The following is a 16,031-nucleotide window of genomic DNA, read 5'->3' on the forward strand; positions in this document are numbered from 1 at the left end:
AAGTGTTGGCTTCTTGGTGTACTGACCAAACTGTTTGTTCCCTGCTTTTAACTTTACAAAACCAGCATCCGGCCTTTCAGTGTTTGCATCTAACTACCTTGAGTATAAGTTTACAGAACATCTGCACCTTGAATACCTTCTAAAATTGCTTTATCTTTAACCTTAAATGGTCAAACTCAATTTTCCACACCATTCATGCTTGATAAATTTCCTTGGCAAATTCAGTCTCTTTCACATGCACAAGAGGGAGCCTTACCATTTACCATCTGCTATTGAGCAGATAATTGACTGAGATAAGTTTTGAATTGATTCACTTTAATAATTTGTTTTTGCTTACTTCTAATTACTCAGAATGTATGAGCATCTTATTGTAAAATAACCAAAACACTGAAAGAATCAGCATCAAGTATAGCAGAAAGGCAGAACTTCTTATGTTGCTGAGCATGTTCTCCTGCACGCTGGCAGCAAGAGACTGGGATCCAGGTGTTACCCATAACCTAAGAGTTCTGCTGAGAGAATAGTAAGCTTGTGTTGTTGTATAGCAGAAATCTTTTGATAGCTGCTAATCATATACATATATGGGGGTATTCCTGGCAACCCGACAAATTTCAGTGCTTCGCTGGAGCAAAAGAAATTTCTGTGGCTACACAGCAACAATAAGTATGTATCAAGCTGTCCTGGCTGAGCCTTTGGAGTGAAATTAAAGGATCTTGTCTTTGGTATTTCATTTAGCATCATACTTTGATTTCTTATACTCTATATATAGTCGCTTTTAAATTTCGTGCCCTGCATTATAGCGTGCAAATTCCATTCAAAATTATGCTTGTTTCAGTTAAGCTATTGGAATATTGGTTAGAAGATGAGTTGGCAGGTGGACGAAATGTATAAATTGTACAGCAGTTTCCTTGATTTTTCGGAGGAGCTGTATTTTTGTTGAACATGTTTCAACAAGCTTTGGTATCTGTGGAACATTGCCGCCTTGTACAACCCGGGCTTAAACGCTTCTTTGGAACAGTGCACTACAGTTTCATTAAACGTGAAAGTCAAAATGCTCTGAACTTCAAAACTACCATCTTCTTTCAGGCTGCTATGTGTAGCATCTGTGAGGTCAGCTAATGTGTAATGTATTGAGACATTAATGAAGCATGTTTTCTTGGCTGACACAACTTTATAGGTACCTAACTTTCCGTAAACATCAATTGGAGAAACTTTTCATTCTTTTTGAATCCAAAGTGATCCAAAAAAAAAGAAGTGCATGCTCCAATTTGTGTATCTCTAATGTTACTGTATTTAGCCACTGGATATTGTCAACCCATCTCTCCCCTGAGGAAGCCCCATAAAAGCATGATATTGCTATGTAAACGAAGGTTATTAACAATGCAATATGTGACTCTTATAGGAATAGGTAGAAAAGCAGCTGTGGTAGGACAGACAAGAATACTTTTTGGCTGGTTGAATTAAATTTACTACTTTTGACTTACTGGGAAAGGAAGTATGTTTAACCAGCTCACCACACTGATTACAAGCCTTATTTAATGCCTGTTTCAGATTGGAGAAAGCAAGTTGTGAATGCTTGATGGTGTCTGTTTTTTTTTCAATTCAAGTTTATGGTTATTTTTCAGCACCATGTGTCTTGCCAATAGTCTTTTTCAGAATTTTTAGTATTATTTAGTGTGTGTTGGGAATAGATAACATTAGAAAATGGAGCAGAATAAGCCAGACAACCCTTGGAACCTGTTCTGTGCCATTTCAGTAAAGACTATGGCTGATCTACCTCAACTCCAATTTCCCACATCCCTTGATGCCGTTAATAGTAGTCCTTCAACAAAATTTGGAAATTCTGTTTCATGAAATTGTTGTCTTTGTTAGGACTTGCTTTTATCTATATTTATATGTAGTCAAAGAAGTCAAATTACTTAATATTAATGAAAATTAGTTCAGTTTGAACTAGGTTAACATTTAAGGTTGCTAGATTTTTGTTTCATAGCACGTTCATTGTTCTGTGCAAACCATTAGGCAATTATCCAAATAAGGAGAGGCTACTCGGAGAAAGCTGCCTCTGAGTTTGGCATATTACCGTAACTGTGAGGACACATGGTTTCCTCCTAGTTTCCAGTGCACATCAGTTTTAGTTTGTGCTTCCTCTTCTTTGCCATGACTGCTTTGAAGCTTTTTTTTCCAAAAGTCGGGGGAGAAAATGTATTGGCTCCTTGCTTCTCTTTGTCATTGCTGCATAGCAATCTCATGTTATAAAGAACTTCCCATCACTAGAGGAGATAAATAGTGTGGACCTGCTATTTTACAATCATTGTCAATTTTGCACCTTGGTGGGTCAACAAGAGATGAATGCAAGTGGGTCAAGGAGATATTTGGTTCTTCAGCACCCAAGAAGGAACTAATTTCAAGCAAAAAGCAACAAATGGTATTACCAAACAATGACATTTATAGCAGCCTTTCAGGATAAGAGATTTGAGATTTTGTTATTGTCAAGATAGTTGAGCTATTTAAGGGAATTTCAAAAGAAAGTTGGATATACGCTTGCAAAGGATAAATTTACTCAGGCATGGTGAAAGAAAGGAAGTGAGAACACTGGATAGCTCTTTCAAAGGGCCCATTCAGGCAAGATGGACTTGATGACCACCTACTGGGCTGTATGAGTCCATGATTTTAGACTGTCCTGGTGAGAGAGGTCTCCGTGGATTTTCCAAGCAATTCATCTCTGAACCAATATTCAATAAGAGAAGACACATCAATATTGCTGTTGCCATGCTAACTTAAAGCACACGTATTTGGGGGCTGGATTCCTGCCTGGCTGTTAGTGATTCTTTGAGTGTATGCTGATGTCTCGTTTTTGGATGCCATCAACCAGATCATTAATGACTTTTTCTTCAAAAAGATCAAAACCGAATGCCACTAAAGTCTTTTGTACATTAGCAGCTTGTCAAAATGACCACATTTATAAGTACCACAGTGTTCTTACATGTTTCATCTCTTTTTGGGTAACTCTTCTACATTATATTGAAAATTTGAATCTATTAAATGTGTTGAAGAACATCACAACAAAACAACAGTGTCCCTTCCTAACTGATTAATGGCAGCTAATGGCAGTGCTATCATTGCAGCAAATATTTTTCAGTATACAGTAACAAAATTTTTTATAAATGTAATTTTCACACAGAATTTTGAAGACAGCATTTGTGACTCAGATGGACAAAATACCACTAACATGGACCATCTTGGGCTTCAGGCCCTAGTTTCAAAACTTACTTGTATTGCTGGAATCAACAGTTTGGTCTCACAGTTGGATACCATCTTTGTGCTTTGTGCAGGATACTTTGAATTGAGGTCCAGATTTGGCACAATTTTGGCTTCCTTGCACCTTTTATTTCATTTCTGCTTTTCCTTTCTCTTTTGCCTTCCTCCGTTTTATTGTGCAAGTATCTGTGGACACTCAAAAACTATTGGAAGATAGTGATTTTATTTTTGTATTTCGCACCAATGCCAGGCTATGGTGACAGTTGGTACACAAAACTTCCATATACAATCAAATCTCGTTTGTTAAAGGTACAAAGCACTGACACAAGAGTTGTTGTGCTGAAATTTTTTTTAAACCTGATATCTATACAATAAAGTTTTTGGATTTTGTCCCTATTTGTTTATTAGAATTCCAGATTCTAGACTGCCAAATCAGACAGACAGATGTATATTTGTGGGGAATCAGTATAGTTGCTTCTGGCAATTACCTAAAGTTATTTTAGGTAATGATAAAATATGTCTTTCTTATTTCTGTCCATTGCTTATTTAGCCTTCCATTTGAAGATGTGCATGTGTTCAAGTGACATAAGGTTCTACTGAAACTTAGAGTTGATCTCCTTTCCAATACTTTGTCAGCTTAAAATATTGTGTGCATTAGACCACTGGTCATTTATCTCCAAGATCTCGGTTGAATCCACAGCAAGTGATAAGATTGGGATTTCTCTGACTGCCAGCAAACTAAATAATTTAAATCCAGAATAATCATTTCCAGAATTTAAAAAAAATACTTCCCACAATAGGAACTGGATTTCCTGGTGAAGAATCTCGACTTCTGTCACTGAATGCTCAGAGCTTGAACACAATGCACACTGATGCATTGAAAAAACTGAATGTGGACAATTGTACTTAATTGATGAAAATTAATGCCTTTTTGTTTAAAAAATTGCATTTACATATCTATATACTTGTTATATTGAATGATTTGAGAATCTTTTGCAAGCATTATTGTAGGGAATTGAACCGATTAATTTAAATAATTGTCGCAAGAATTGAAAATCCTATTATACTTACTCTTTCATTTACTTGTTCAGAGTATGGTATTGTCCTCCAGTGCACAGTTTCAATAGAGAAAGCACCAGAAAGAAGAAAACAGCTAGTGAGCAAAAGGAGAAATGAGAAAAATGTATAGAAAATGAGAGCCTGTAATTGGTAAAAGGAGCGATTAAAGCATGCAATTATGAAAGAATGGAACACACAAAGTGTGGAGAAACAAATAAAATCAATTTATCAGGCATTTTCTGCAGAAACTCATGGCAAGGTTGCTATAATGAGATTCATTCTCTGTCGTGAGGACCCTAGTTTTACATGCTGGCCCTGTATTTTGAATTCACTTTGGTACTCATTTCCATGATGAAGTATAACGCGAATAGCCTTTTAAAAGATTGTGATTGGCACCCTGTTTTTGATACATGCAATCATGGTGCATGTTAAATTCAAAGGGCTTGTCCAATCAAGAATTCAATACAAGAAGAGGTGGTAGCTACCATAACCCACTGTAATAAGTGAACATGTTGATTGAAAACAGCTTCTAGATTGAGGAAATGATAGAGGTTGTAATTGGGATGAAAGATGAGCATGATGGTGCTTAGGTAATCGAAATGGATCATATATTTCAGTAATAGTAACTCATTTAACAAAGGGTGATCTGGAATTCTTTTCAACATTCTGGGTTATTGATTGGCGATGTGACAGTTTTTAATGCTGCAGTAATATGGTGGCACTGAAGCACAGGCCTTACTGCAAATAATATACTGAATAACCCTTTTTTTGTCTCTAAGTGGACACACAGCATTACCTACTTTTGAGTGACAGTGAAAATGCTTTGCATTGGGGTCAAGTTCCCTCTGCTTCACCGAGTTTTGAATATTATAAGAATTAATTTTTCTCATATATGCTTTTCTTTTGAAATATTTATTGTTTTTTTTATGACATGAAGTGCTATTTGCCCCAAACAAATTGTAGAAAATTGCTGAAGTATTTTCCCTTTCTGCAACAAAATATAATATTTTTCTTACTTTAGGTTTGCTGACAACGGAAGATCACAGCAGATGATAATTTTGTTTGAGCTAAATACATTCCTAACATAGCCAGCTGCACGCTTCAGCACAATCATATATTCCTCCACCATTCGTTCTATGTTGTCCAGTGATTTTGGTACAAAATTGGCATAACCCACTACTTCCATGAGGAAAGCCTCGACTAATTTTATGCTGTGGTCCACAGTAGTCCCCAAAGATCACACGTTTTGCAGGAACAATTTGTAACTTTGCTGATTTGACCTCGTATTGATTGTTCAATTGGGCATTTGTTGGTGCCATTTCAGTGACTTTATCCCATTTTCATTTAATGTAACATTTGCATAATTTTTGCTTGCTGCCAGCTGACTGACTATTCCATGTTTATGGGCCAGCAGGACATTGAGAAATCTAACAGGGTTCATATGGTTTATCTTCAAAATGATGTGTCATAAATGCTTTTTACAGATTCCTTTCCCTCTCTTACTGTATGTGATTATTGAAATTTATTGTAATATTGAAGGGTGCATACATTTTAATAATTTTCGATGTAGTAATGTATTATGGGGGGGGGGTGCGAAAAATGCAGGAAAAGGTTACCCACAGAATTTAAGTGCTTTGTTGCCACAAATGTGCTCCTTATTACTTATGTACTGAACAGATCCTCAATGCTATTTAGCTACAGGTAGCAGACTGGTTGACATCAGCTTTGTCTTGATTTAAGAATGGTGTCTGGAAGTCAGCAGTGCCAAGCGTCTTATAAACAGCCTTTTCACAGGTCTGCAGAAGTTAAATTTTGGTCGTAAAATATCTTTATTCACGCTGAATACTCATGCAGCACCATACACCCAGCATCGTATCCTAGCAATGAGAATGTATATTTGACTGTTCACACTAAATTTACTTTGCAGAAAGTATGAGGTTGATAACTTCTGTTAGACTAATGTACAGCAGTTATGGTAAACACATGCTTTTCAAACCTCAGAGGATCATTCTGACACATGGCTGATAACTTATCACTCGTAAGGTTTGACAGCCTGTGTTTATTATAAAATGCTTTAGTATACAAGTGATATCTTTTTAAGATTATATAGACACTTTCTTTTATATAAGCAACTGCTACTTAAAAAGCTCAATTTCTCCTAAAGTACAAAACTAATCTTTTTCACACATTTACTGTCACATTTAAAGGAAGTGTTGAATACCTTTCCAGTAGTACTTTCTCTTATTATCCTTCAATTAGAAACCTTGTGTCAAAAAATTGGGGTCAAAGTGACTAACGAATTGTTTGATTTTTAAAGCAAAGTCTTGTGTAGCAAGATCCTATTAGGTTCGAAGAATGGTGTGTTGCTTATGTTTTCCATTTCATGTTTTATCATTGTGCATCAAAGGAAAATGTGTACTGCCCCATTTATTATGTTGGTTTGTATCTGCCTGTCCTTCCGATTTTATTTTGAAATGATGCGTTCTACCTTGTAATATGTAGGGAAGAGAATGTGTTTCAGGCTAAATAGTCAAGGTAACAATGAGGATCTCTGGTGTTGATCTGTATTATCAATGTTGCAGAAATATCTGTGAATATGAACTTTGACTTTGTTGTTTCATAAATTCACATCAAGAGTGTAAAATGATTTTGCATTTCAAGTCTTGAGCCATTTACTGAGGAACTAGAAAAAAAATTGCTTTATTTACATCAATTTTACTGAAGTGCTTTGAACTTTCATATGAACTACACCACAGAAAATGACTATTTGTATTGTGATTCTACAACTGGCTTGGGGGTTTGTGGGTATTCTCAAAAGCTTTTGCAATTGATGGCAGCTTAAAAATTATCCATATATTCCAAATTTGCATTAGCAAGAGGCAGAAGTGAAAACTTTTGAAACCAATTTCTCAGTTGCTTTGTTGGCTATCTGTGGCAGGTACAAGTGGTTTTCTTTGGGTTTATGTATGATGCTCCCCCATGATGAACTGACAATTTAATTTTACTTACTGAGTTTGTGCTGGTGGACGATTTTACAATTTCTGAGTATCATGTTTCAAATGGACAATGAGTATTAGGGTTTGTGAACCCTTGCAAGAATTCACTTTGGTGAACTCGAGAGAGTCCTAGGGTCTGTAGTTAGCATCCACTCTTCTCAACTCAGTTAGAGGAGGTAGACGTTTCTCCCATTTACCAATGGCATGGACGTTGTATGCAGAAACTTTTAGTCAAATTGGGTACATAGCCTCAATATAGTTCTGCAGGTATTTTGGAATGAACTGGAGGTTTCAGTCAAAAAGGTGCCAGAAGTAGTTTGTGATTGAAATAGAAATGTCACCGGTCCATAGAACACTCTCTTTTATTTTCAAGAGACAAATTCAGGCATATTATTGGAGGAGGTGGAGCTAACGTTTCCTCCAGAACTGGACATGCTGCAGTTGGGAGTGCTATCTGCTTCAAAAGGTGCTTCATGCTAACCCTGCCTACATCAATAACGACAAAGAAAACGTATTTATTTTATCTATTTTTCTAAACAATCTGGTGAGAGATGTTATTACACACCTCTGAAGCAGGTGGGACTTTACCAGACTGTAAAAGTGGAGACATCAGGCCTGATTCTTGGAGAGGGCGAAAAGTGAGTCACTTACAATTTATACATGATCTCAACTGCCAAAGTACATTCAATAAAGTTTTGAAGAAGAATCACTGGGCGACTTGGAAATTCTAACTCAGCTTTCTCTCCACAGAGCTGCTACGTTTCTCCAATAATTTATTTTCTTGTTTGATTTCCAGCATTCACAGTTTTTTTTGTTTTATAAAAGAAAATACATTGTTTTCTTAGTTGGGAAAAGATGAATAGAGTCAGAGAGATGTACAGCGTAGAAACAGACCCTTCTGTCCAACTTGTCTATGCCAACCAGATATCCCAACCCAATCTAGTCCCACCTGCCAGCACCCGCCCATAACCCTCCAAACCCTTCCTATTCATATACCCATCCAGATGCCTTTTAAATGTTGCAATTGTACCAGCCTTCACTATTTTCTCTGGCATTTCATTCTAACGCGTACCACCCTCTGAGTGAAAAAGTTGCCTCTTAGGTCCCTTTTATATCTTTCCCCCCTCACCCTAAACCTATGCCCTCTAGTTCTGGACTTTCCCACCCCAGGGAAAAGACTTTGTCTATTTATCCTATCCGTGCCCCTCATGATTTTATAAACCTCTATAAGGTCACCCCTCAGCCTCCGATGCTCCGGGGAAAACAGCCCTAGCCTATTCAACCTCTCCCTATAGCTCAAAGCCTGGCAACCCTGGCAACATCCTTGTAAATCTTTTCTGAACCCTTTCAAGTTTCACAACATCCTTCTGATAGGAAGGAGATCTGAATTGCACACAATATTCCAAAAGTGGCCTAACCGATGTCCTGTACAGCCGCAACATGACCTCCCAACTCCTATACTCAATATTCTGACCAATAAGGGAAAACATATCAAGCGCCTTCTTCACTATCCTATCTACCTGTGATTCTACTTTCAAGGAGCTATGAACCTGTACTCCAAGGTCTCTTTGTTCAGCAATACTCCCCAGGACCTTACCATTATGTGTATATGCCCTGCTAAGATTTGCTTTCCCAAAATACAGCATCTCGCATTTATCTAAATCAAACTTCATCTGCCACTCCTCAGCCCATTGCCCCATCTGATCAAGATCCAGTTATAATCTAAGGTAACTTTCTTCACTGTCCACTACACCTCCAATTCTGGTGTCATCTGCAAACCAGTAAAGAAATTAATGTGAAATTACATTTTATACAGACATTGTAATTAACTTGAGAAGCTAGATTAAATTGAATGTAGTTGTTTTCCTCCATTTTAGATATTGGCACAATTGTTTTAAAAATCAAGCCAAACAGTAGTATGGTTTATTTATTAAATTTGAGCTAGTAACCATTGTCAGTTCTTCTCCAAAGGAACGAAATGATGCTTTCATTGAATTATGAAATTTTCAGGGACACCACGCAGAATCTGTTTCAGTAAACAGATTATTTCATTTTCCATTCACATGAATCTTATTATTAACAAAAGGCAGAAAAGCTGAGCTGGTCCACTTACCCCAAACAGCCCTGGAACCAGTAAGCATCATGATGCAGTGCTCCTTCCCAATGTTATGTGGTGATCTTCTCGGAGAGGTGCAAGACCAAATACTGAAACTGTCAGGTCGGGCGGTTCGGTGGTTAGCACTGCTGCCTCACAGCACCAGGGTCCCAGGTTCAATTCCAGCCTCAGGAGACTGTCTGTGTGGAGTTTGCACATTTACATTGGCCATGCTAAATTGCCCAGTGCTAGGTGCATTAGTCAGAGGGAAATGGGTCTGGGTGGGTTACTCTTCGGAGAGTTGGTGTGGACTGGTTGGGCTGAAGGGCCTGTTTCTACACTGTAGGGAATCTAATAAAAGGATGGCATGGTGGCACAGTAGTTAGCACTGCTGCCTCACAGCGCCAGGGACCTGGGTTCAATTCCTGCCTTGGGCAATTGTCTGTGTGGAGTTTGCACATTCTCCCCATATCTGCGTGGGTTTCCTCTGGGTGCTCCGGTTTCCACCCACAGTCCAAAGATGTGCAGGTTAGGTGAATTGGCCATGCTAAACTGCCCGCAGTGTTAGGTGAAGGGGTAAATGTACGGGAATGGGTCTGGGTGGTTTGCTCTTCGGAGAGTCGGTGTGGACTGGTTGGGCCGAAGGGCCTGTTTCCACACTGTCGGTAATCTAATCTAATCAATTTCAGGAGGCTGTGGGCAAGCCAATCCAGTGACAGCCCAAGGCAGTCAAAAGAAATGTAAGCGATTATAAGTCACCACAACATCCTGCCTACACTTTGTATGCAGCAAATAGCCACAGGGGATCATTTGTCCAACAACCTATTCCATATATTTATAAAATTCTTATTTAAAACCTCCCCACATTTTCACCTACTTCTTGATCTTTATTGCAAAGGGATTGGAGAACAAGAATGAAGAAATATTGCCACAATTGTACGGGTCTTTGTTGAGAACACACCTGGAATACTATCTGCAGCTTTTGTCTCCATATTTAAGAAAGGGACTGTTGTACATTGTAAAAGTACAACAAAATCCAACTGGGATTGGTTGCTGGAATGAAAGGGTTGTCCCATGACAAAAGACAAGGCAAACTGGGCATATGCTCTCTGGAGATTGAAATGCAGGATGAGGCCCATGAAGTATACACAATAATTAAGGGGCTTGACAGAACAAATGCTGAGAGACTTCGGGTTAGAGAAAAATAGAAAGTAGGAATAGGACATCCAGCCCTTCGAGCCTACTCCACTATTCATGATCATGACTTATCATCCAACTCAATTACCTAATTCCCCCATATCTTTGATTCTTTCAGCTCCAAGTACTATTTCTAACTCCCTGTTGAAATCATACAATGTTTTGACTTTGATTTTTTTCCCTGTGGTAGTGAATTCCACAGGCTCACCACTTTCTAGGCAAAAAAAGTTCTCCTCATCACAGTCCTAAACAGTTTGCCCCATATCCTTGGCCTATAATCCCTGGTTATGAATGCCCCTACCATTCTTTCTGCATCTACTCAGTTGAGCCCTGTTAGGATGTTACAGGTTTCTGAGATTCCTCCCTAATTCTTCTGTACTCCAGCGAATATAATTCTAACTGATTCAACCTCTCTTAATATATCAGTGTTGCCATCCCAGGAATCAGTCTGCTAAAGATTACACTCCCTCTATAGCGAGGGTATCCTTCTGAAGATAGAGAGATCAATATTCCAGGAGTAGCCTCACCATGTCCTGTATAATTTCAGAAAGACACATCTGCTCTCTGGTACCAAGTACACAGATATAAGGGGCACGGTTTCAAATGGTGGGGGAGGGAGATCATGATTTTTGACTTTTGCTTTTTTTCATTTACAGGACGTGGACATCACTATATGGGCCAGCAATTACTGCCCATCCTTATTGCCTTTGAGAAATGGTGGTGAGCTACCTTATTAAACCACTCAGTCCATTTATTGAGAGAACACGCACAATGGTGTTAGAGATTGATGGTTTTGATTCAACAACTCTGACGGAATGATGACATATTTCCAAGTCAAGGTGGTGAGTGGCTTGGAAGGGAATTTGAAGATAAAGTTCTCATGCATCTGCTCCTCTTGTTCATGTTCTGTTGTGGTCATGGTTTTGGAAGGTGCTCTCTAAGGAGCTTTGGTGAATTTCTGCAGTGCATCTTGTAGACAGTGCACATTGCTGGTATTAAGTGTTGGCAGTAGAGAGAGTGAAAGTTTGTAGATGTTGTGCCAATTATGGATGGTGTCAAACTTTGTGGGTGTTGATGGAGCTGCACTCATCCAGATAAGTGGGAAGTATTCCATCACATCCCTGACTTCTTGTAGCCATGGTATTTGTGTGCCTAGTCATATGCCAATGCAGAGTGATGTCTGCAACATGGGTTCAGTTCCCGCACTGGCTGAGGTTACCATAAAAGACTTTCCGTTGTCTGAGGCATACAGACCCTCAGATTAAACCAGCATCAGTCGCCTCTCTTTAATGAGAGCCCTGTGGTCTGGTAGGATTATGGCAACTTCATACTAATCCAGTTTCTGATTAACAGAAGCCCCCAGGATGTTGACAGTAGGAATTCAGTGATCTTAATGACATTAAAATTGAAGGGTGATGGTCATTGCCGCATGAATATTTCTTGCCACTTCTTAGCCCAGTATTGCTGTGTATTATCTGGGTCTTGTTGCATTTGGGAATAGACTGCTTCAGTATCTGAGGAGTTGCAAACAGTGCTGAACATTGTGCTGCCATGAGCAAACATTCCCCACTTTTGACCTTAAGATGGAGAGAAGGTTATTGATGAAGCAACTGAAGATGGTTTGGACCTTGGTCATTACTCTGAGAAACTCCCGCAGAGACTCTGGAAGTAAAGATGACTGACCTCCAACAACTACAGTCACCTTGCTACATCACATCCAACTAGTGGAGTGTTTTCCCCAATTCCATTGACTCCAGTTTTCCTAGGGCTGCTTGATGCCATAACATGCAGCATTGATACTGAGGACAGTCACTCTTAATTGATCCAATTACAGGAGAAATTTAATCACTGAAAGCATTGTGAATCTTTGGAGTTCTCTACACCAGATGGTTATGGGTTGTCCAATGGTAGATATATTTAAGACTGGGATATACACATTTTTGGTTTTTCAGAAGTCAGGTAATGCAAGGTACAAGCATGTAAGTGGAGTTGGTGCTCAAGATCGGCTCTGATCATGTTGAATGGTTGACTGTATAGCTCTTTTCAGCTTCTATCTCGTGTTCTACCTTTCTACAGCTTATATGCCTGCTCATACAGTCTACTTCCTTCAACAATATTATTACATGCTCCAAGTATTTCATAAATCTGTTCTTTCCAGAATACAGTGACCCTGTTCTGTAAGCATATTATGATAACTAAAAATTTTCAATAATGTTTGACTCATTTAATTTTGGGATGTGAGCATCATTGACAAGGCCAATATTTGCTTCACTTCTTAATTACACAAGAAAATGGTGAGGAGCTGCTTTCTTTAACCAGTGGGGTCCATTTAGTGAAGAACTACTAATAGCTAAGGAGATTCAGGATTTTGACCCATCAGTGGTGTAGGAACCAATATACTTCCACATCAGGTTGGAATATGGCTTGGAGGGAGCTTGCTGGTGTTCCCATGCAACTGCTGCCCTAGTCCTCCTTTGTGGTGGAGTTTGAGGCTTCAGCAGACGTGAATAAGAAAAGGCTTGACAATAATAATTGCATTTGTTTCAGCCAAGCTCTTGGTAAATTTCAATCCCATATGTTGGTGGACAAGTTCAATGAAGACAGTACCATTGAGTTAAAGTGAGATGGGGACATGGCTGCTGCCATAAGAACTTTACCAGAATCCTGGGATTAGGAAGGAAAGCAAAGGAAAGTAAGCTAGAGGGTTCTCAGGTTGGGAGTTCAGGGATGGGGGTTCCCAATGGTGCAGCAGGAAGGCTGACCATGGGTCTTCCTGCCCAAGACTCAATTCTGGTGGAGGTGAGACAATACCAGGTTTTGAATATGCCGCAGCCCAATCAAGTGAGTGCCCTTCCAGCCTCCAAGCTCACGACTTCCAGGTACACAAGGTTCTGTCTGATATTGCAAGTCACAGTTTGCATGTTACCATTTCATTGCATCCTTCGTTTCTAAACATTAATTTGGATTTTTCTGTTTACATAAACATTTCTGTCACTGTTCATGTTAATGTGAATCTTTAACCAATGTGCAGGCATTTGTGTTTTCCTCATCTCTTAGATCAATATATTAGCACTTCAAAGACCATATAAAAAGTTAATTAATGTTTTCATTAATTTGCTTGAATTTAGTCTCTGGACAACGAGTTTCACATTTATGATCAATCCGCTAATAAAACAGCAACAGCAATAAAAAATAGTCTCTAGCCAGAGTAAGGATATTCAAAGTCTGAGTACAATCCAGGCACAAATGGGGATGTATTTCATTGTTGCTTTACAATTCAGTTATCTTGGAATACCGTCCCAGCTAATCCAGGTAGTTCAAAAATAAATAGTCTGCTGTTTACCTTTGACAAATGACATGGCTAAGGGGAAGAACACACTGAAAGCACTATCCAAAATCGTCCTTTTTACGGCTGAAGTGTCCAATACAAGATAAGCATAGCATTAGTAGATTCAGCATCTAAATACGAAATTAAAAAAGTAACCACATCCTTGAGGTGATTGAAAAACATCTGGATGGCCTGGTGTCAGGTCTCTAGAGCTGTTTTCCAATTGCCTATCCTGCCACCACAACATGGTAATGTCAAAGTGTGTTTTCTGTATGCACTTCGTAGAGATGTCTAAAAATTGGAAGGGGAGAAAAAAACAGTTACTAGAAACGGACTTCAAATAAAGAATTTATGTTTGCAACAGGCAATTAACATCTCCAGTTTTCAAGACTCTTATATTTGCAGCTTTGCCTTCAGTGAGGAAAAACCCTATCCTTGGATTTTCTTCCCTAAATATCTCCTTCACCCACTTTTCTCCTTTAACATACAAGGGGAAACCAATATATCCTTTTGGCTATTTGCAATAAACAAGGTACTGACTGTCCTCAACCAATCCCCACTTGCAAAACTCACTGAACAGTGTCCAACATTGGATGTGGTTCTGTGATTGGGTAATATTTACTGCATAATCCTGAGTGTGTGAAGAATAACTCTGATAGCTAATTTAGAATTGTCGTTAGGGCTTGTAGAGTGATATGTGTGTATACTGGAAACTGTATAAATTAACACACAGACTCTGTTCTTTGCAAATAGAAAATGTACACACATCTCCTGCTTCAACGCAATGAAATAGGTAACAACCATTCACTGCTTCATTTCTGAAGGCAGTGCCTGAACCAATCTGAGTCAACCTTCCTGGTTTAAAATTTAAACAAAACTTGGATTTAACTATCAATCATCATGAACTGATTGATAGGGGGCAGTGCCATGGAGAATCAATTAGCACACTCCACCTGTACAGTATAAAAGTTGGTATTCCTTTGCAATGATGTATCTTACAAATTGTTCTTAGAAGTGCAAAATTAACAACTGTTTCTTTTTCAGCACTTCTCTCGTTCTAGACTACCAAATAACTGTTTTTAATGTACGACTTGAAATCCACATCTTTGACCAATCTTATGGTCATTTTCTTTTCCCCAAGTGCCTGTCGTATCAATTTATTTTTGATGACACTTCTTTCAAATGCTTTGACATGGCTTACTATGTTAATGGTGCTGTATAAATACAAGTTGTTGCTGTTACTGCTAAAGTAATTGTTATACCATCCCAGCCAAGTGATTAAATTTGAGAATTTTCTTCTGTATGTGTCAGTGATTCGCTGTGTCTACACAGGCATATTTTGTTTCAGAACTGTTCGGTTGTTCACACAAAGCCAGAAATCCCTTACAGAAATCTGCATCTTTTTCTGTGCTTGCTTTATTTCTCTAGATTTTCTTTTCATTGTGCATTATGTTTGAAATGGAACCCAAGTAGGTTCAGTACTATTGAACACCCAGTGTCATACACTTGCATGATGCGAACAAATTCTTATTACTTTCTGCTTGAAGGTTTTCTGAAATGACATTAACAAGCTGACAGTAAAATTATAAATATTGGTGTTGTCACACTACTCTATAATCATGAATTAGAATTTTTTATTCACAAAGGCCTCTTGATTTTTTTTTCTTGAAGATGCAGTGGATATGGCAGGTTTTTAAAGATTTTAAAAATGATACCTTTCACTATTGACTCTTTTGCAGGGTGGGGAAGATTCCCTTTCCTTCAATTAATTATTAATAAAGGATTGGTTTCATTATCTTAAAAGTTATACTGACTTTGCAGTCTGAGGTCTCTAATTCATAGCATTACAACCAGGTAAGGAGGCAAAGTCTGCTTTCTGGTTCTTAGTTCCTTCTCAGTTGCATGCAGCAATTATTTTTTAAAGCATGCAGTTATCACTCTTCAATTAAAACAGCTTGCTATAACATGAAATAGCCAGCTACCAATGTTTTCTTGAAGTGAAATGTGTGTTTTATTATCTATGGGGAAAAAAAAAATAAGAAATGAAATATCAAACACACAAACACACCAGTAATAAGTTTAAATGAGACTGTGTGTAAGG

General features: G+C 38.4%; 1 protein-coding gene and 1 long non-coding RNA gene across 2 annotated transcripts in view; one reads left to right on the top strand and one right to left on the bottom strand.

The window, feature by feature from the left end:
* Positions 1-9,552, bottom strand: part of LOC148148544 (uncharacterized) — a 54,415-nt gene extending 44,863 nt beyond the window's left edge. The window contains exon 1 of the long non-coding RNA XR_015758903.1: positions 9,424-9,552. This is a non-coding gene — a long non-coding RNA (uncharacterized LOC148148544). The remainder of the gene's footprint in view (positions 1-9,423) is intronic.
* Positions 1-16,031, top strand: part of pola1 (polymerase (DNA directed), alpha 1) — a 282,829-nt gene that overhangs the window by 234,300 nt on the left and 32,498 nt on the right. The gene's annotated exons all lie outside the window — the stretch shown is intronic.

The sequence above is a fragment of the Chiloscyllium plagiosum genome, unplaced genomic scaffold (genome assembly GCF_037043375.1).
Source record: "Chiloscyllium plagiosum isolate Xiang-an unplaced genomic scaffold, Cpla_swu_hap1 HiC_scaffold_12, whole genome shotgun sequence".
Taxonomy (NCBI): domain Eukaryota; kingdom Metazoa; phylum Chordata; class Chondrichthyes; order Orectolobiformes; family Hemiscylliidae; genus Chiloscyllium; species Chiloscyllium plagiosum.